Here is a 23,102-nt window from a genome sequence, read left to right on the forward strand (position 1 = left end):
GTTTCCTTGAGGCCAGTCTAGAAAACATGTCAAATAAAAGGGGGGGGGGGTGTAGTGATCTGTACATCTGCACGTACATCACAGCACAGATGTAACAGCCACAGCATCACTAGAGGGCAGCATCAGAGATGGGTATAAAGGGTCCGACCCAAGGGAGGATCCGCCTCTTTTGGAAGCAGAGAGTTAGTGAGCAGCAGTGAGCTCTGGAAACAGAATAAACCCTCTGAATAAAGTATTTGTGTTAACTGGAAGTCTACAATCTTTATTCAGACTTAGAGAATAACATAACCCCCACACCCCTCCTCACCTTTCCCTCACCCTCCTCAACCTCACGCCTCATCCCCGTCCAGTTGTCAAACCCTATATGTCGTCTTGTGTCTTGCAGAGCCTGCCGGAGAGGGGCATGGTCCATCCAGGGCACTGTGCCCCCAGCCAGTGCCAGGGACGGTGCCCCCCGAATGTCAGAGCACCGATGGGGAGAGCAGCCTGAACACCAACTCTCTGCCCGAGACCCAGGAGACTCCGGAGTTTGGTCGGCGGGGGACACAGACTTCCCATCACTGCTGTCTCTAACACCCTCCACCATCTCAGAGACTATCACCTCAGTTGGGCAAACTACTGAAGAGGGCAGCCAGCCCCAGGAACAAGCAGCCACGCAGACGGGTCCAGGGTTCCTGGAACATCTAGTCCCACCCACAGTGGAGATGCAAGCATGACCCGGGGACTACGGGAGGGGATGACGGCCAGCGTCCAGCACCTGCAGGCGCATGTGGAGGAGTCCATCCGTGTGCAGGAACAGGGGGTGGTGCCGGTCTTGCCATGGATGGGACGCGGACCATGTAAAGGTCCATTGACCTCGGGGGGGAGGGAATTTCCGGTCGCCGGCAGGCGAGACCAAAGAGTCCCGCCCTCAGAATTTCATACTTTAATTGAATTAAAATTCTCCCATAGTGGGATTTGAACCCGGGATTACTCATCCAGTGACAATATCACTATACCACCATTTCCCTGATACATCTGTGGACGTGATATACTTGGATTTCTAAATGGCATTCGACAAGATGCTGCATCAAATGTTACTTCATAAAATTAGAGCTCATGGTTTAGGGAGTAACCTGGAAAGAGGGTTGGTTAGCTCACAGGAAGCAGAAAGTAATTTTTTTTTAATAATAATCTTTATTGTCACAAGTAGGTTTACATTCACACTGCAAAGAAGTTACTGTGAAAAGCCCCCAGTCGCCACATTCCGGCACCTATTCGGGTACACAGAGGGAGAATTCAGAATGTCCAATTCACCTAACAAGTATGTCTTTTGGGACCTGTGGGACGAAACCGGAGCACCCGGAGAAAACCCACGCAGTCACGGGGATAACCTGCACACTCTCCACAGACAGTGACCCAAGCGGGAATCGAACCTGGGACCCTGGTGCTGTGAAGCAACATTGCTAACCAACCTGAGACTAGTTGCTGGGACTGCAACTATTTACAATCAATATAAATGACTTGGATGAAGGGAGAGAATGTAAGGCAGCTAAATCGGCCGATGGCACAAAGGTAAATTGGAAGCAATTTGTCAAAGGGACATAAAGATTCCAGAGAGGGATTTAGATACATTAAATAAGTAGACAACATTCTGGCAGATTGAGTATAATATGGGAAGATGTGATGTTGTCCACTTTGGCAGGAAGAATGGAAAAGCAGACAATTATTTAAATGAAGAGAGATTGCAGAGGGATCTAGGTGGCCTGGTACATGAATCACAACAAGTTAGTATATAGATAAAGTCAGTGATTGGAAAGGCAAATAGAATGTTGGTGTTTATTGTAAAGGGAATTGAGTATAAAAATAGGGAGGCTTTGCTACAGCTGTACATGGCCTTGGTGAGATTACATTTGGAATACTGCATATCGTTTTGGTCTCCTTACATAAGAAAGGACAGAATTGCATTAGAAGCAGTTCAGAGAAGGTTCACTCCACTGATTCCTGGGATGAAAGGGCTTCTTATAAGGAAAGGTTGGGCAAGCTGGAGCTGTATACATTGGAGTTTATAAGAATAAGGGGTGATCTTATTGAAACATGAAAGGTCCTGAGGGGATTTGTCAGGGTAAATACTGAAAGGATGTTTCCCCTTGTGGGAGAGACTACAACCAGGGGACATGGTTTAAAAATTAGGTTTCCCACAGTGGATTTTTTCTCTAGCAGGGCCATTAGTCTGTGGCATTCACTTCTGCACAAAACTGGAGGCTGGGTTATTGACCATGTTCAAGGCTGAGTTAGATACATTTTTGATCAGCATGGGGCTTGAGAGTTATGAAGGGACAGAGAGGAAAGTGGAGTTGAGGCTACAATCAGATCAACCATGATATTATTGAATGACAAAGCAGGCTAGAGGGAACAAATAGCTTATTCCTGCTCCTAATTCTTGTGCTCTTGAGTGTTCATGTGACCACTACTAGTCAGTCCAATCCCATTCTGAAACTGGACTGCTCTACAAAGTGTGACCAACGTCTGGAGTACGTTGCTCAAATATTGCCCCCATCCCTTATGTGAGTGAGTCAATATCACATTGGTGCGTCCACTTATAAAAGATGCTACCAGGGAACAGTTACTGTGCCATGTTGGAAAAAAAAGATTTGGAGTGAGAGAACGCAAGGAAGAAATTGAAGAGAGTATTTGAAGATGAGATGGGGCGTTAATGGAATCAGGATAAAGGGTTACATGGAAGCTGCTGCAGCTGCACAGAATAATTTAATATTAACCACTGTCTGTCATTGTCCATCCTCCCTGGGTTTATTAGTAGGGTGCCTTTTTAAACCCTTTCCAGGGACTTCCGTGGAGATGTTGACCAGATGTTGGACACTTGGAGATGCGGCTCTTTTCTGTAATCTGATCAAATTTATTCAATGGCTTTAAGCTCCAATTTGATGTGAACACAGTTGTTCCTCATTAAAAATTACTCCCTCTCAATGGTGTGAACTAAAAAATGCAAATTCTATGCGGTGCCAAAGCCTTCAAGCATCATTCGAATACCTGCTCTGAGGCATCTTGTTTGGCATGAATCTGACATACATGTCTCCGCAGTCACACAATCAAAACAGCCTTCCTACAGAATGTTGAGCTGTGATTCACGACAAGCATAGTTGGCACAGGGTGTTAGACTCCACAATGTGTCTGTCTCACATTGCTTGATGTGTCTTCGCCACTTCTCCTGGCCCACTGATATCTGACTGTAAACAGAAAAATATTCTTGGAAAATATATTCAGTCTAAATTGTAATTAAACTTTGTCCCTGGTGGGTGGTCCCTGATGGCTCCATTTGCAAATGGACTTGTCAATGTGGCTCGAATCCACACAGACCAAAGAGGTTCCAGGTTCAGTCCCCAGTCTGCCATGAGTTTGCTGATCCCAACTGCGACACCACTCAGATCTCTATAATTGGACTCAGTGCCCTTAGGCGAGGGAAGAATAACAGCCGGCTTTCCTGCTCCTGATTACTAGACAATGACTCCAGCTTTCAAAGTGTCATTATCAGTAGAATACCAAATTAGGAGAGTTTTATCTGTGTACATCCTGTGAAAACAGAATTGGATCAAATACTAACCTGCACCTACCCAAATGAGCAAGTTGGACTGTTAATTGAATTCCACTGTGGCTTCTCATTATAGCTCTAACAAGGGACCCCGGGAAATCGAGCAATTTAGATACTGGATCCCACATTCATATCCAACCTGGAATGATGGAATGAAAGTCTGCTTGAGCTTACAGGAAATGAAGTGAAGTTCAAGATGTCCCAGACACAAACATCTCGTCCCCCCTCCCATTTTACATTATATTAGCAATGTCACCAGCCATGATGTGTTTAACGTGAGTAAAGGTCACGCTGATCCAGTTAGGGTAATATTTTGAAACTGGAGTTGGGGATCTTGATTTTGGCTGAGTAGATGCAGTAGTGTTGCCAACTCTCCAGGACTGGCCTGGAGTCTCCAAGAATTAAAGATCAGTCTCCAGGATATTGCTGTGGAGAAAAATTATTCGGACATGAAAAAAGATAGTTTTTTTTGTTTCTTAATTTTATTCTAATGTTTCTCTTTACTGGTATAAAAGTATTGAAAATAGGCAAGAAAGAAATGTTTGACTGACAGTCATGCATCATCCAATTGGGCATTGAGTCTTTTTCCTTTCCAAGTGGTGCAGGAAGAGCATACATCACACTAATGGGTTTGTTGGTCGACTAATGCCTGGAGCGGGGCGGACAAGTCAAGTGATAGAAACTCCAGGAATAAATTTAATCACAGTTGGCACAGAGGAAAGAGCTGCTAGCAGTGCCACACATGAACTGACACAGGATAGAAAAGAGAGCAATGTGTGTTATTAACTAAGAGTATTGTCCTTCACCCGGAGATAGAGTGATCCGATTTACAAAAGTCAAAACCGAGACACATTGATAAACCTTAATGATGATGTTCATATTGGGTGACCAATGGCAAGGAGTCTGGCAGAGGGGCTATTGAAGGTACCAGGTCATGTGATGATACCTTCCAGAATATGTCCAGCCAAAGTAGGCAACCCAATAAACTGAAGACATAGACCATAGAACACAGAACATTACAGCGCAGTACAGGCCCTTCGGTCCTCGATGTTGCGCCGACCTGTGAAACCACTCTAAAGCCCATCTACACTATTCCCTTATCGTCCATATGTCTATCCAATGACCACTTGAATGCCCTTAGTGTTGGTGAGCCCACTACTGTTGCAGGCAGGGCATTCTACGCCCTTACTACTCTCTGAGTAAAGAAATTACCTCTGACATCTGTCCTATATCTATCTCCCCTCATTTTAAAGCTATGACCCCTCGTGCTAGACATCACCATCCGAGGAAAAAGGCTCTCACTGTCCACCCTATCCAATCCTCTGATCATCTTGTATGCCTCAATTAAGTCACCTCTTAACCTTTTTCTCTCGAACGTAAACAGCCTCAAGTCCCTCAGCCTTTCCTCATAAGATCTTCCCTCCATACCAGGCAACATTCTGGTAAATCTCCGTTGCACTCTTTCCAATGCTTCCACATCCTTCCTATAATGCGGTGACCAGAATTGCACGCAATACTCCAAATGCGGCCGCACCAGAGTTTTGTACAGCTGCAACATGACCTCATGGCTCCGAAACTCATTCCCTCTACCAATAAAAGCTAACACACCATACGCCTTCTTAACAACCCTCTCAACCTGGGTGGCAATTTTCAGGGAACTATGTACATGGACACCGTGATCTCACTGCTCACCAACACTGCCAAGAATCTTACCATTAGCCCAGTACTCTGTCTTCCCGTTATTCCTTCCAAAATGAATCACCTCACACTTTTCTGCATTAAACTCCATTTGCCACCTCTCAGCCCAGCGCTGCAGCTTATCTATGTCCCTCTGTAACTTGTAACATCCTTCCGCACTGTCCACAACTCCACCGACTTTAGTGTCATCAGAAAATTTACTTACTACGCCCTCCTCCAGGTCATTTATAAAAATGACAAACAGCAGTGGCCCCAAAACAGATCCTTGTGGTACACCACTAGTAACTGGACTCCAGTCTGAACATTTCCCATCAACCACCACCCTTTGTCCTCTTCCAGCTAGCCAATTTCTGATCCAAACTGCTAAATCATCCTGAATCCCATGCCTCCGTATTTTCTGCAGTAGGCTACCATGGGGAACCTTATCAAACGCTTTACTGAAATCCATATACACCACATCAACTGCTTTACCCTCATCCACCTGTTGGTCACCTTCTCAAAGAACTCAATAAGATTTGTGAGGCACGACCTACCCTTCACAAAACCGTGTTGACTATCTCTAATCAAATTATTCCTTTCCAGGTGATTATACATTCTATCTCTTATAAACCTTTCCAGGATTTTGCCCACAACAGAAGTAAGGCTCACTGGTCTATAAGACCATAAGACCATAAGACATAGGAGCGGAAGTAAGGCCATTCGGCCCATCGAGTCCACTCCACCATTCAATCATGGCTGATTTCAACTCCATTTACCCACTCTCTCTCCATAGCCCTTAATTCCTATAGTTACAGAGGTTGTCTCTACTTCCCTTCTTGAACAAGGGGACAACATTTGATATCCTCCAGTCTTCTGGCACTATTCCTGTAGACAAAGATGACTTAAAGATCAAAGACAAAGGCTCAGCAATCTCATCCCTAGCTTCCCAGAGAATCCTAGGATAAATCCCATCTGGCCCTGGGGACTTATCTATTTTCACACTTTCCAGAATTGCTAACACCTCCTCCTTATGAACCTCAAGCCCTTCTAGTCTAGTAGCATGAATCTCAGTATTCTCCTCGACAACACTATCTTTTTCCTGTGTGAATACTGATGAAAAATATTCATTTAGCACCTCTCCTATCTCCTCGGACTCCACGCACAACTTCCCGCTACTGTCCTTGACTGGCCCTACTCTTACCCTAGTCATTCTTTTATTCCTGACATATCTATAGAAAGCTTTAGGGTTATCCTTGATCCTACCTGCCAAAGACTTCTCCGGCGAAATTCTCCGGTATCGGCGCGATGTCCACCGACTGGTGCCCAAAATGGCGCAAATCAGTTGGGCATCGCGCCGCCCCAAAGGTGCGGAATGCTCCGTATCTTTGGGGGCCGAGCCCCAACCTTAAGGGGCTAGGCCCGCGCCGGATGAATTTCCACCCCGCCAGTTGGCGGAAAAGACCTTTGGTGCCCCGCCAGCTGGCGCGGAAATGACATCCCCGGGCGGCGCATGCGCGGGAGCATTAGCGGCCACTGATGGCATTCCCACGCATGCGCAGTGGAGGGAGTCTCTTCTGCCTCCGCCATGGTGGAGACTGTGGCGAAGGCGGAAGGGAAAGAGTGCCCCCACGGCACAGGCCCGCCCGCGGATTGGTGGGCCCCGATCGCGGGCCAGGCCACCGTGGGGCCCCCCACGGGGCGAGATTGCTCCGCGCTCCCCCCAGGACCCCGGAGCCGGCCCGCGCCGCCTTGTCCCGCCGGCAAGGTAGGTGGTTTAATCTACGCCGGCGGGACAGGCATTTTATCGGCGGGACTTCGGCCCATCCGGGCCGGAGAATCGTGGGGGGGGGCCGCTAACTGGCGCGGTGCGATTCCCGCCCCCGCCGAATATCTGGTGCCGGAGAATTTGGCAACCGGCGGGGGCAGGATTCACGCCAGCCCCCGGCGATTCTCCGACCCGGCGGGGGGTCGGAGAATCCCGCCCCTCATGTCCCCTCCTGGCTCTTCTTAGCTCTCTCTTTAGGTCCTTCCCAGCTAACTGATAACTCTCGAGTGCCCTAACTGAACCTTCATGTCTAATCTGAACCTACATAAGCCTCCTTCTTCCTCTTGACAAGTGTTTTAACTGCTTTAGTAAACCACGGTTCCCTTGCTCGACCACTTCCTCCCTGCCTGACAGGTACATACTTGTCAAGGACACGCAGTAGCTGTTCCTTGAACAAGCTCCACATTTCCATTGTGCCAATCCCCTGCAGTTTTCCTCTCCATCCGATGCATCCTAAGTCAGCAGTTACGAGCCACAGACTTTTGTTTTGATAACATTTCTGTCTCATTTTCTTGAACAAACTGAACCAAGGCGTTGTTTGTCACAAGATCCCAGAATGATCTATTCAGCTCTAACTCTAATGCATAATGTGAAGACCAATCTCCATTTAAAAGTCTCCTTTTTTTATTTGCCCACTGGGTTCAAACAATTGACAGAAACCCGAGCTCCACCCTCAAGTGTGGGAGACTTTGTTAGCACCCAGAGCAGCAAGCAGGAAAGCAGCCAAGCGTTTGGGAAGTTTGGTTGAACATGCCAAGGCTCAACCCAAACTTGCCTGCCACCTACCGATGGTTTACTGATGGATGTCACCTGATTACTGCTCAAGTGCGGCTTGAAGCTGGGGGCTACCACAGTCAATCTTCTGTCCTCACCCAGTGGCTGGTTTCCTCCTGGCTCCAAGATGGTCATGGTATTAATTTATGGGAGGTCATCAGGCTAAATTACCCCCAGTAACTCCTGGAATTTTTTAATGTATTCTTCACGGGATTTGGACTTCTCTGGCGAGGTCAGCATTTATTGCCCTTCCCTAATTGCCCTTGAGAAGCCCTTTAACCGCTGCAGTCCACAGTGCTGTTAGGGATGGAGCTCCAGGAGCGGCAATATATTTCCAAGTCAGGATGGTGTGTGCCTTGGAGGGGAACTTTTAAAAAAATATATATTTTTATTCAAATTTTTACATATTTTCAACCAAAGGGATTACAGAAATAACAAAAAACAAAGAACACATAAATAAACATCTTACAGCTATGTCACGTATTCCACCGATATACAAGCCCCCCATTAAACAATAATAAACACAGTAGTAAACACAAAGCACCCCCACCCCCGCCCCCCCCCCCCCCCCCCGCCCCCCCACCAGGTTGCTGCTGCTGCTGACCACCTTCTACCGCTCCGCTAGAAAGGCTAGGAACGGTTGCCACCGCCTGAAGAACCCTTGCACAGACCCTCTCAAGGCAAATTTTACCCTCTCCAGTTTAATGAACCCGGCCATGTCGCTGATCCAGGCTTCCACGCTTGGGGGCCTCGCCTCTTCCACTGGAGCAGAATCCTCTGCCGGGACACCAGGAATGCAAAGGCCAGAATACCGGCCTCTTTCGCTTCCTGCACTCCCGGCTCGTCCGATACCCCAAAGAGTGCGAGCCCCCAACTCGGCTTAACCCGGGTGTTTACCACCTTAGGCACCATCCTTGGCCCCTCCAGAACTCATCCAGCACTGGGCACGCCCAGAACATGTGGGCGTGATATGCTGGGCTCCCCGAACACCTCACACACCTGCCCTCTACTCCAAAAAAACAACTCAGCCTTGCCCCAGTCATGTGCGCCCTGTGCAGAACCTTAAATTGTATCAGGCTAAGCCTGGCACAAGAGGAGGAAGAATTTACCCTACCCACGGCGTCCGCCCACGTACCCTCGCCTATCTCCTCCCCCAGCTCCTCCTCCCATTTACCTTTCATCTCCTCCACCGAGGCCTCCTCTTCCTGCATCTCCTGGTAGATCGCCGAGACCTTGTCTTCTCCAACCCACACCCCCGAGAGCACCCTATCCTGGATCCTACATGCTGACAGCAGCGGGAATTCCCTCACCTGGCGTCTTACAAATGCCCTTACCTGCATGTACCTGAAGGCATTTCCAGGGGGGAGCCCAAATTTTTCCTCCAACGCCCCAAGACTCGCAAATGTCCCATCTATAAACAGGTCTCCCATCCCCCATCCTTCTAATACCTGCCCTGTGCCAGCTCAGGAACCCCCCATCCATTCTCCCCGGGACAAACCGATGCTTCTCTCGGATCGGGGACCACACCGAAGCCGCTGCCCCCCCCCCCCCCCCCCCCCCCCCCCCCCCCACCGGGCCTTAGGGATCAGGATGGGGAGGCACTGGAATATAAAAAGGAGCACCAGCAACCTCGGGAGCACCGTCACCTTCACCGACTGTACCCTACCTGCCAGGGAGAGTGGCAGCATATCCCACCTTTTAATCTCCTCCTCCATCTGCTCCACCAGCCTAGTCAAGTTGAGCTTGTGTCGGGCCCCCCAGCTCCTGGCCACCTGGATTCCCAGGTACCGAAAACTCCTTTCCGCCCTCTTCAGTGGAAGCTCATCTATCCCCTTCCCTGGTCCCCTGGGAGTATCACAAATAGTTCACTCTTCCCCATGTTGAGCTTATACCCAGAAAAGTCTCCAAATTCCCTGAGGATCTGCATCACCTCCGGCATTCCCCCCACGGGGTCCGGCGCTTACAATAACAGGTCATCGGCGTACAGGGATACCCGGCCCCCCCCCCCTACCCCCCCCCCCCCACACTCACACCAGCACCCTCCAGTTCCTGGACACCCTCAGAGCCATTGCCAAAGGCTCAATTGCCAACGCAAATAGCAGGGGGGATAGGGGGCACCCCTGCCTCGTCCCCCGGTACAGCCGGAAATATTCCGACCTCCTCCGATTTGTGGCCACACTCGCCACCGGGGCTTCATACAGTAACCTAACCCAACTAACGAACCCCTCCCCGAACCCGAACCTCCTCAGCACTTCCCACAGGTACCCCCACTCCACCCTATCGAAGGCCTTCTCCGCATCCATAGCCGCCACTATCTCCGCTTCCCCCTCCACTGCAGGCATCATGATTACATTTAGGAGCCTCCGCACATTGCTGTTTAGCTGCATTCCCTTCACGAAACCTGCCTGGTCCTCGTGGATCACCCCCAGGACACAGTCCTAAATTCTGGTAGCCAACACCTTTGCTAACAGCTTCGCATCCACGTTGAGGAGCGAGATTGGCCTATACGACCCACACTGTAAAGTGTCCTTGTCCCCCTTCAAGATCAGTGAGATCTGCGCCCTGGACATCGTCGGGGGTAGGACCCACCCCCTCCCTCGCCTCATTGAAAGTCCTCACTAGTAGTGGGCCCAACAGGTCCATATACTTCCTGTAAAATTCCACCGGGAACCCATCTGGCTCCATTGCCTTCCCCGCCTGCATACTCCCCAGTCCTTTTGTCAGCTCCTCCAGCCCTACCGGTGCCCCAAGCCCCGCCACCTGCCCCTCCTCTACCCTCGGGAACCTCAGCCGGTCCAGACAATGACGCATCCCCCCCCTCCTCCGTTGGGGGCTCAGACCTATACAGCCCCTCATAGAAGTCTCTAAATACCCCATTTATTCCCACCGCACGCTGCACCGTGTTCCCCCCTTTAACCATAACTCCCCCAATCTCCTTCGCTGCCTCCCGCTTCCGAAGCTGGTGTGCCAGCATCCGGCTAGCCTTCTCCCCGTATTCATACACCGCCCCTTGCGCCTTCCTCCACTGCACCTCCGCCTTCTTGGTAGTCAACAGGTCGAACTCGGCCTGGAGGCTTCGTCGCTCCTTGAGTAGTCCCTCCTTGGGGACTTCTGCATACCTCCTATCTACCCTTAAAATCTCCCCCACCAAACTCTCCCTCTCTCTCCTCTCTTTCCCCTCCTTGTGGGCCCTAGTAGAGATTAGCTCTCCCTTAATCACCGCCTTCAGCGCCTCCCAGACCACCCCTACCTGCACCTCCCCATTATCGTTAACCTCTAGGTATCTTTCAATGCACCCCCAGATCCGCCCACTCATCTCCTCATCCGCCAGCAAACCCACCTCCAGGCGCCACAGCGGGCGCTGGTCCCTCTCCTCCTCCAGCTTGAGCTCCACCCAGTGCGGGGCATGGTCTAAGATGGCTATAGCCGAATACTCCGTGTCCTCCACCCTCGGGATCAGCGCCCTGCTCAAAACGAAGAAGTCAATCCGGGAGTAGGTTTTATGGACGTGGGAAAAGAAAGAGAATTCACGGACCCCCGGTCTAACAAACCTCCATGGGCCCACTCCTCCCATCTGGTCCATAAACCCCCTCAACGCTGGCCTCTTACCCGTCCTGGCCCTAGAGCGGTCCAATGCTGCATCCAATACCGTATTAAAGTCCCCCCCCCCCCCCACATTATCAAGCGCCCTGCCTCCAGGTCCGGAATCTGGCCCAACATGCACCGCATAAATCCGGCATCGTACCCCCTGCAGCTTACCACTCACCATCACGTACCTACCTCCATTGTCTGCCACGATGCTCAGCGCCTCAAACGAAACCCGCTTCTCCACCAAAGTCACCACCCCTCGATTCTTTGCGTCCAACCCCAAATGGAAAACCTGCCCTACCCACCCCTTTCTCAGCCTAACCTGGTCTGCAACCTTCAAATGCGTCTCCTGGAGCATGACCACATCTGCCTTCAGTCCCTTCAGGTGCGCGAACACACGGGCCCTCTTGACCGGCCCGTTCAGACCTCTCACAGTCCAAGTTATCAGCCGGATCAGGTGGCTGCTCCCCCCCACCCCCCGCCGATTAGCCATCTCCCTTTCTAGGCCAGCCACGTGCCCGCGCCTCCCGCACTCTCCGTTCCCCCCAACGGCAGACCCCCGCCCCGACTCTCTCTTCAGGCTCCAGCTCCCCTTTGGCCAATGCAGCAGCAACCCAGTTTCCCCCCCCCCCTCTCCTCCCCCCCCTTCCCCCAGCTAGGTCCCACCCTAGCTGCGCTGCTCCCCCCATAGCACTCCCGTAAGTCAGCTGACTCCTGCTGACCCCGGCCGCTCCCGCCACTCCATCGACCCCCCCCCTCTCATGTGAGAATCTCCCCTCCCCCCCAGCTCCTGTCCACAAGCGGGCACTCCTCTCCAGCAGCAGCCCCCCCCCCCCCCCCCCCCCCCGACCCCGTCCCCTTCCTTCCCTAGCACGGGAAAAAGCCTGAGCTTTCCACCAAGCCGGCCCCGCCCCCTCTGGCGCAGCTCCCTTTCGCGGCCTGATCCCAGCTCCCCCACCTCGGGCCTCCCCTCCCCCCCAATGGGGCCCCCTCTTCCAACCACCGACACCCACACTCTCACCAAACCCCCACTACGAACCATTTCACCCTATCCCACCCAGCACCCAAAAAAACAAACCGTACCAACCAAAGCAGAACATCCCCCCAAATCACAACAATCACACCAACCCCCTCTCGACATCCCCTCGCAACTGACCCTCAATCCGAGTCCAACTTTTCGGCCTGGATAAAGGTCCACTCCTCCTCCGGCATCTCGAAGTAGTGGTGGAGGTCCTTGAAAGTGATCCACAGTCGTGCCGGCTGCAACATTCCAAATTTCACCCCCTTTCGATGCAGAGCCGCCTTAGCCCGATTGTACCCGGCCCTCTTCTTGGCCCCTCCACGCTCCAGTCCTGGTATAGCCGGACCTCTGCATTCTCCCACCTGCTGCTCCGCTCCTTCTTTGCCCACCTTAGGACACACTCCCTGTCCACGAAGCGGTGGAACAGCGTCTCGTTGGGCTTGGGCCTCCTCGCCAGGACTCGGGTGGCCCCCTCCAGCTCCAAGGGCCCCGGGAAGGCCCCTGCGCCCATCAACGTGTTCAACATCATGACCACATATGCTCCAACATCCGACCCCTCCACTCCCTCCGAGAGACCCAGAATCCGCAGGTTCTTCCTCCTCGACCGATTCTCCATGTCCTCGAACTTCTCCTGCCATTTCTTATGCATCGCCTCGTGCGCCTCTGCCTTCACCGCCAGGCCCAGGATCTTGTCCTCGTTCTCCGAGGCCTTTGCCACACCTCCCGGATCGCCGCTCCTTGGGCCTTCTGGGTCTCGAGCAGCTTGCCTATCGAAGCCTTCATCAGCTCCAACAGCTCTGCCTTCAATTCCGTGAAGCAGCGCTGGAGAAACTCCTGCTGTTCCTGCGACCACTGCGCCCACGCTGCCTGGTCTCCACCTGCCGCCATCTTGGTTTTCCTCCCTCGCACTTTTCGCTGTTCCAAAACTACTTTTCTCACCACTCCACTCCTGGTCCAATCCATACAGTGCCGGGGAAATGTTACTGTCACCTTCCCACACTGGGAACCGTCGAACAAATTCTGCTGGGGGCCCTAAAAAGAGCCCAAAAGTCAGTTTCTGGCGGGAGCTGCCGAACGTGCGATTTAGCTCCGCATAGCCGCAACCGGAACCTTGGAGGGGAACTTGAAGGTTGTGGTGTTCATATGCATCTGCATGGCTGGCACAGGCTTGGCGGGAAGAAGGGCCTGTTCCGTGCTGTAATTTTCTTTGTTCTTTGTTCTTTTTCTTTGTTATTCTGGATGGTAGAGGTCATGGGTTTGGAAGCTGTTGTTCAAGGACCTTTGGTGAGGTGCTGCAGTGCATCTTGTAGATGGTACACACAGCTGCTACTGTGAAGGAGGGAGTGAAAGTTTAAGGTTATGGGTGCAGTGCCAATTAGGTGGGTTGCTTTGCCCTGACTGGTGCTGAGCTTCTTTGGTGCTGTTGGAGCTGCACTCATCCAGGCAAGTGGAAAGTATTCCATTACACCCCTGACTTGTGCCTTGCAGATGGTGCACAGGCTTTGGGGAGTCAGGAAGTGAGTTACTCACCACAGTATTCCCAGCCTTTGACCTGTTCAGGTAGCCAAGTATTTATATGGCTAGTCCAGCTCAGTTTCAGGTCAATGGCAACCTCTAAGATGTTGATTGTGGGGGATTCAGCAATAGTAATGCCATTGAATGATAAGGGGAGATGGTTAGATTCTCACTTGTTGGAGATGGTCATTGCCTGGCACTTGTGTGGCGTGAATGTTACGAGCCATTTCTCAGCTCAAGCCTGGATATTGTCCAGGTCTTGTTGCATTTGGACATGGACTGCCTCATTATCTGATGAGTCGCGAATGGTGCTGGACATTGTGCAATCATCAGGCAACTTCCTTACTTCTGACCTTATGATGGAACGCAGGTCATTGATGTAGCAGCGGAAGATGGTTGGGCCGAGGACACTACCCTGAGGAAATCCTGCAGTGATGTTCCGGGACTGAGATAACGAGTCCCTGTAATTCCTGTAAATGAATCCTTGTGATCCCTATTAATCAGTGCCTCCCTCATGTGCCTCCTGCACAGAATCCCTGATTAGTCAATGTTAGCCATCTGACAGCATGGCCAATTAGGGCAGCAAAAGGCTGTCTCATTGAGAGCCAGTCCATTTTGGGGGGAGAAAGCTCACCCTTGACGCCAGCTCTGGATATTAGTGAGAAGCATTTCTGGTTGGTATTCCTATTTGCAGGGTGCAGCTGAGAGGGTTTTCTCCAGTTAATGGAGTGCGAGGAAATGGTGTGTGAGGTTCAAGGGAGGGGAGAGCTATTAAAAGACTCTGATGCTATGTGGAAAGGCAAAATGCTGACAGAAATTTCAGATATAGTTCACGTAAAAACGGGGACAGTTGAGCTATTTTGAGCAAATTGTCAGGACATCGGAAGGTTTAATGAAAAACCGGATGTCAGGTCGCTAGACCCTGAGAAGCAAAAGGTGTGAAAAGCAGGATTAAATCACAAAGATTCACATTGATTTGGGGGAAAAAAATAGCGATTTTGTACAATTCTGATCAATTTGTATGTACCATTTAAAAATTGTGATACACTTTAGGGGATCAAGTATTGACCAGTGTAAATGTATTTTACTGTTGATTTGCTCAATGCAGACCGAATTTCTCCCGACAGTCTTTTCAAGTGGACCAATCCAAGCTGACAAATTGTAGGTTTACCGTGCTCAAGCCAATAAAACTGTCATAGCTACTGTTGCAACTGCTTGGGGCAGCACGGTAGCCTTGTGGATAGCACAATTGCTTCACAGCTCCAGGGTCCCAGGTTCGATTCCGGCTTGGGTCACTGTCTGTGCGGAGTCTGCACATCCTCCCCGTGTGTGCGTGGGTTTCCTCCGGGTGCTCCGGTTTCCTCCCACAGTCCAAAGATGTGCAGGTTAGGTGGATTGGCCATGATAAATTGCCCTTAGTGTCCAAAATTGCCCTTAGTGTTGGGTGGGGTTACTGGGTTATGGGGATAGGGTGGAGGTGTTGACCTTGGGTAGGGTGCTCTTTCCAAGAGTCGGTGAAGATTCGATGGGCCGAATGGCCTCCTTCTGCACTGTAAATTCTATGAAAAAGGCTTGTTCGTTCTTCAACAATAAATTCAAGCTTAGTTGGTATATTCAATATGTTTTTCTATATATATATGTATGGACTAATAACTGCATTATGCTTATAATTATTGTAGAAAAGTATCATACTAAAGGACAAGATTTGACATGCAAGTAATTTGACCTGGTTCCTGTACTCCACAGTGATTTGCTCTGGCTTCCAAGACTCTGCTGGTTTATTTCCATCCATCCTGAGAATTCATAGTTTTTTTTTAAAATGTATCCCTTTCTCAGAGTTCCAAAGCCAATGTGCAGAGTAGGCAGGGCAACCCCTTAATCCATCTCCTTGCTGGCTCCAAAAAAATTCAAATTCAAATTGGGGCAGCACGGTAGCATAGTGGTTAGCACTGCTGCCTCACAGCACCAGGGACCCGGGTTTGATTCCCACCTTGGGTGTCTGTCTATGTGGAGTTTGCACATTTTCCCTGTGCCTGTGTCCGGCTTCCTCCCACAGTCCAAAGATGTGGAGGTTAGGTGGATTGGCCACGCTAAATTGCCCCTTCGGGTGGGTTGCAGGAATAGGGCGGGGGATTGGGTCTGGGTAGGGTGGTTTTTCGAAGGGTCGGTGCAGACTCGACGGGCCAAATAGCCTCCTTCTGCAATGTAGGGAATCTATGATTCATTGTCCCCACAAAAGAGATACACTGGAAAAAAGCTGACAAGAACAGGCAGTACACCTCTTCACAGACTTAATCCCAGACAAAGTCCTAGCCAAAAAGCCGAGAAGCGATCCTCCGTGAGAATTCATAGTTTGTGTGTTAGCTGTCTCCACTATCTTTCCATGCTCTATGTTACTGTGTTCTGTTGGTTTTTGAATACCTGCTCCATCCCCACCCCATTGTCCAGTGCCTGATTCTCTTGACTTGCGTTTATTACAATTTTAAAATTTCAGTCTCTGTCCTTTAGTTTCCAAACTGTCTCACAGTTCACACGCAGAGACAAGACTCAACCTCTGCTCTTATTTAGAATGTTAACGCAAAGCCCTCTGGGATTCGAAATGCTGCTTTGAAATATTCAACCACTCCCTCCCTTTGCGTTTGAATAGAACTACCCTGAGTCAATTTTCATATGGGAAATTTCACTTTAACCCTTGAGATTCCTTTCTGGCCTCATCTTAGTTCAAGTTGGGTTGCCCAGTTGATTAATTTTACATTTATAGGAACGTACATAACATGTAAGTACTGCTCCAATTGTTCTGGTTCCTTTTGTTCTTGTATTAGCACCCCCCGTAGTCCACACTCAACCATTTTAATTCTAAACTGTGAAAACATAAAAACTAGACTAAGTTTGGCCAATATTATATACATCATGATACAGAGAGAGAAAATCAGTGTACATTGTTAGTTCTAAATGCTGGTAGCTCATCCATTGGGAAATGTACAGTGGGTGCTTAAAACCCGCTGCTCCAACCCAAGTCAGTACCTCGAAGATTGGCCTTGGTGAAGTTATAACATTGGCGATGAGGGGTAAACAAGTTTTTTTCCGAGCAATCTTCAGTGTCGACCACAAGCATCTTCTCCGATAAGAGGAAAAAACACTCTCTTTGGTAAATTGAATCTTATGACGTTAGCAGAGAAGACTGGACTCAATACACAGAGCGCAAATATTAATTTTTCCAGGCTAATAACTTTGTGGGAGATTTTTGTTTTAAATTCATTCATGGGATGTGGGCATCACTGGCTGGGTCAGCATTTATTGCCCATCCCTAATTGCCTTGGAGGGGGCAGTTAAGAGTCAGCCACACTGCTCTGTGTCTGGAGTCACATGTAGGCTAGACCAGATGACAGATTTCCCTCCCGGAAGGTCATTTATGAACCAGATGGGTTTTTATGACAATCAACAATGGTTTCATGGTTATATTTAAACTTTTAATTCCAGATTTTTATTGAATTCAAATTTCGCCATCTGCAGTGGCGGAATTCGAACCCGGGTCCCCAGAGCATTACTCTGGGTCTCTGGTTTACTAGTGCAGTGCCAATACCACTATTCTACTGCTGTAAACATGCGGGGCCCCGACATTTGGTGTAATAAAAAGCCTAACCAACCCCGATGTCCCTGAATCGAAAACATTTGATGAGCTTGTAAACCTAGTGCAAAATCATTATGACCCAAATCCCTCTATCATTATCCAGGGACACCGCTTAACATAGCAGGGGGAACATGTCACTGAGTCTTTGACCCAATTGCGGACGTTGGCAGAACATTGTGAATTCAGACCACCCCTGACGGAAATGTCGCGAGACAGGTCGGTGTGCGGGATTAACGATGTAACAACTCAAAAAGCGTTATTGGCAGAGTCCAATCTGGGTTTGAATAAAGCCACTGAGATAGCCCTGTCCCTGGAGAATGCAGAAACACGGGCTCAGGAGCTACAGGGGACATCAGACAATAATTTCCTCCAGTTAGAGGGAAAGTCCTCCTGAAAAAGTGACCATTCCTAAACTGAATTGTCTGTGTAAATAGTCCATCACCAATTCAGAGCTCAGCTCACATCACCCAGAAGTCAAGGAAATATTACGACAGTCCTAAGGATGCTGGGGAATCCGCTCCGGAAGGTTGCCGATGTCAGGTGATGGACTATTGGAAGCACTGTAAAAGGAATCAACCAAGTCAAAACTATAGGAATAGACAAAACGCCCAGCAGAAAGTTCACAAAGAGGTCCTCCTTCTTCCCGCCCCTTTCTGCACTGGGTGCCTGTTGATTAGGAGCATGGAGCTGAAGTGCACACAAAGTGCACAAAAAGGTTTTTAAAATAACTAAAAAGGGAGTGCAGTCTAAAACAACCTGTATTGGCATGGTCCACAGACTCCAAAAGGACACACAGAGGGCAGGCATCTTGGGAGTCCATGAAGAGATGCAGTCCACGGTTATATGGGACTGCTGTATGCAAAACCGTCCTCCTCAGGTCCCCAGTGTTGCGGGGGGAGGACTCCTCCATCAGGGGACCTCCACAGGGAACTGCTTCCGCAAGACAGCAGTAAGGTGCACCAAGGCATGCCCGGGTGATGGGTGAGGGCAAGGAAGTGAAGGGTGTGCAGAAGCAGCCCGTATGGGAAAGCCCTCCATGCAATATGAATGGGCAGGGAGGATACTTCCACAAGGCGGCTTGGTCAATAGCACTCCAGTTCCCAATGGGCGGGTCAGGGTTTGTGGCCAATGTGAAATTCCACCCAAGCACAGATACACACAGAAAGGTGTCCATGCACACTTGTACCGCCTTAAGATCACCGGTGCCATCGGGTCTGAGCATGACCATTTTGAGGACATGGATGGCATTGGCCGCAAGTTCGACAGCCAGCACCCCACATTGCGCCAACTCGTGGGGTGTCACCAGCCCACTCCTCCATCACCTAGCACATCTATGATCCTGGTCACACAGGTAGTCATAGCCTGTCCCTCCATCAACGGATTCCTGACCAGCGGCTCCTTGACAACAGCCGCCAATCCAGATGGGGGAGAGCTGTGGCATGAAGCGACCGTGTTCCAGACTTTGATTAGGTCCTGGTTAAAGATGGGAAATGCCTACAAAGAGCTATGAAGACCCATCAGATAGAATTTGGGCTCCAGAGTGTTCTTTTTATGAAGTAATAATCAGCCTGAAAAAGGTTTAAAAATTGGACCGTGGATGTGCATGCACAGTTCCAATAGAAAATGCCTCTTTAGTACCATTCCATGTGTGTTTGGAGTTTTCCTTAACCTGTCCAAAATTTCAAAGATTTATAAGGAGAGGTTTGGTTGATGCTGAAGTAACCTTAAGAGAATCGTGAACAAGGGCTCCCAAGTCCCTTTGTGCTTCTGATTTCCTAAGCATTTTCTCATTTAGAAAATGGTCTATGCCTCCATTTCGCCTTCCAAAGTGCATAACCTCACACTTTTCACATTTTATTCCATCTGCCACTTCTTTGCCCATTCTCCTAGCCTATCCAAGTCCTTCTGCAGCCCGCCTGCTTCCTCAATACTACCTGCCCCTCTACAGATCTTTGTATCATCTGCAAACTTAGCACCAGTGCCTTCAGTTCCTTCCTCCAGATCGTTAATGTATATTGTGAAAGGTTGTGGTCCCAGCACAGACCACTGAGGTACACCACTAGTCACCGGCTGCCATCCTGAAAAAGACTCCTTTATCCCCACTCTCTGCCTTCTGCCAGTCAGCCAATCCTCTATCCATGCCAGGATCTTATCCTGAACACCAGGCTCTTAATTTATTTAACAGCTCCTATATGACAACTTGTCAAAGGCCTTCTGGAAATCTAAATAAATCACGTCCACTGGTTCTCCTTTGTCGAATTTCCTTGTTAATTCCTCAAAGAACTCAAACAAATTTGTCAGACATGACCTCCCCTTGATGAAGCCATGCTGACTCAGTCCTATTTTATCATGCACTTCCAAGTACTCCGCGATCTCATCTTTAATAATGGACTCTAAAATCTTAGTAATGACCGAAGTCAGGCTAACCGGCCTATAATTTCCCGTCTTCTGCCTGCCTCCCTTCTTAAACAGTGGTGTTACATTATCCACTTTCCAGTCCTCTGGGACCCTTCCTGCCACCAGTGATTCCTGAAAGATCATCACTAATGCCTCCACAATCTCCTCAGTTGTCTCTTTTAGAACCCTGGGGTGTAGTCCATTCGGTCCAGGTGATGTATCCACCTTCAGACCTTTCAGTTTCCCCAGAACCTTCTCCTTAGTAATGGTCACTACTCTCACCTCTGCCCCCTGGTTCTCCTGGAGCTCTGGCATCCCACTGGTGTCTTCCACCATGAAGACTGATGCAAAGTAACTATTCAGTTCATCTGCCATTTCTTTGATCCTATTATTACTTCTCCAGCCACATTTTCCAGTGGTCCAATGTCTATTTTTGACTCTCTGTTACCTTTTATATATTGAAAAAAACTCTTCCTATCTTCCTTTATATTACTAGCTAGCTTGCACTCATACTTCACCTTCTCTCCCCTTATTGCTTTTTTAGTTGTCTTCTGCTCGCTTTTAAAAGCTTCCCAATCCACTGGCTTCCCACCAATCCTCGCCATTTTGTATCCTTTTTCTTTAGCTTATATGTTGTCCTTGACTTCTCCCGTCAGCCATTGATGCCTTGTGTTCCCTCAGCATGTTTCCTCCTCCTTGGGATGAATTTCTGTTGTGTCTCCCGAATAACACCCAATAATTCCAGCCATTGTTGTTCCACTGTCTTCCCGGCTAGGTTCCTTTTCCAATCAACTCTGGCCAGCTCCTCCCTCGTGTCTTTGTAGTTACCCTTATTGAATTGTAATACCGTTTACATCTGATTGCAGCTTCTCCCTCTCAAACTGCAGGGTAAATTCTAGCATATTGTGGTCACTGCTCCCTCAGGGTTCCTTCACCTTAAGTTCCCTAATCAAGTCTGCCTCATTACACATCACCAAATCCAGAATGGGACCCTGGTAGGTCTCCATCTTGAATTTAAACATGGAATGTGGGCTAAGCCAGCATTTATTGGCCATCCCTCATTACTCTAGCATTGAAAGTAGCGTAGGCCATTTAAGAGTCAATCACATTGCTGTGGAACAGGATTCACATGTAGGCCAGACCTGGTGAGGAAAGCAGTCTCCCTCATTAAAGGACATTCGTGAACCAGATGGGTTTTTATGACAATTTACAATGGTGCCCCGGCCATCATTAGACTTTTAATTCCAGATATTATTGAACTCAAATTTTACCATCGGCTGTGCTGGAATTTGAACCCAGGTAAACCCAGTGCATTATTCTGGGTCTCTGGATTACTAGTCCAGTGACAATACCACAATACCACTACATCGTGTTGTGATGCTGCAGGTTCTTGTCATGATATTCAAACACACACATCATGATGGACACACCAACAGGCAAATCAGAGCACACAACACCACAACCAATCACAGACAAGAACACCAACCACATAAAAAGCACGAGCACGACACCTGGTGGTCAGTAGGTCTGGGGACAAAGAAACAAGGAAGAGCTGTTAAAACATCACAAGCAGGGAACCCCCACGTGCAGAGTGCAAAGACAAAACTGTACATAGTAAGTTTAAATAAAATAGCGTTGTACCATATACAACCGTGTTGGCTCATCTGTGTGTCAGAACACCCAACACCACATGGCACAGGAGTGGATCGATACCTGCCTACTAACCTGCCATTCTGGACATGGACCACACCGACGGACCGCAGCCGTTGCAGGTCGCGGGGAACCTAGGTACCAATTGGAAGCTCTTCAGGCAGCGATTTGACCTGTACATCCGTGCCACCGAAAAACAGAGTGCCTCGGATGAAACGAAGATGGCAATGCTCCTCTTCTACGCAGGTCAGCACGCCACCGACGTCTTCAACTCACTGGTGTTCGAAGAGGGCGAAAACCAGTCCAAATATGACACGGTCATCCTCAAGCTGGACCAGCACTTTCAAGTTGAAGTAAATGAAAGTTTTGAAAGATACCTCTTTCAGCAACGCCTGCAAGGTAAGGAGGAGCTTTTTCAACCCTTTTTGACGCACCTCCGGATTCTAGCGCAGTCCTGCGGTTACGGCACCATCACAGAGTCCATGATCAGGGACCAGATTGTTTTTGGCGTTGCCTCTAGTGGCCTACGCCAGCAGCTTCTTAAAATAAAAAGCCTCACCTTAGCGTCTGCTGTGGAAGCCTGTGTCCTCCACGAAAATGCTACCTGCCGTTTTGCCCAATTTCAGGCGTCCGAGTTGGCACGGAGGGGGTCCCCAGCCGTCGAATCGGCAAGCCAGGCCGCCCACGACGTCGAACGCATCCAGGCCGTCGATTACTTCCCGACCCACGGCCCGGACGACAGCGGCCGCTTCCCGCGCTTTTCGCGGTCTCCCGCGCAGGTGCGCGCCAAAAATAACGGCCACAACGAGGGACGCACTGCGCAGGCGCGCCCACCGCAAGATCGCACTGCGCATGCGCAGTGGCGCAACGAACGCCGTGACGTCATGACGTGCGGCAATTGTGGAGCTCTACATTTAAAAGGGCAATGTCCTGCAAAAAACCGACAGTGCCTCAGATGTGGCAAGATGGGCCACTACGCAGCCCACTGTCGTTCGGCTCAACCCATAGATCCGGCGCATCCTCGACAATCTCGCAGACAAGTCAGGACCGTCCAGCCCACGCATCAAGACTTCCAGTTAAGTGATGCAGATGACCAGGATGCCTTCCGCGTTTCCGTCATCGATGTCAACAAGGTCAATGCCATCAATCCAGCCGATGAGTGGTGTGCCACCCTGACGGTCAACCGATCGCGCGTCGCCTTCCGTCTGGACACCGGCGCATCCGCCAACCTGATTGCATACTCTGCAGTCCAGGCCATGAAGGTCAAACCACCCATCACGCCATCCCGGCTCAAGATGGTTGACTATAACGGGAACGTCATCCCGTCCATAGGATCTTGCCAGCTACAGGTGACCCACAAGATGTACACGGCCACACTCCCCTTCGAAGTTGTCGGCTCATCAAAGGACTCGTTACTGGGCGCACAGGCGTGTAA

This window comes from Scyliorhinus torazame, chromosome 8, assembly GCF_047496885.1.
Source record: "Scyliorhinus torazame isolate Kashiwa2021f chromosome 8, sScyTor2.1, whole genome shotgun sequence".
Taxonomy (NCBI): Eukaryota; Metazoa; Chordata; class Chondrichthyes; order Carcharhiniformes; family Scyliorhinidae; genus Scyliorhinus; species Scyliorhinus torazame.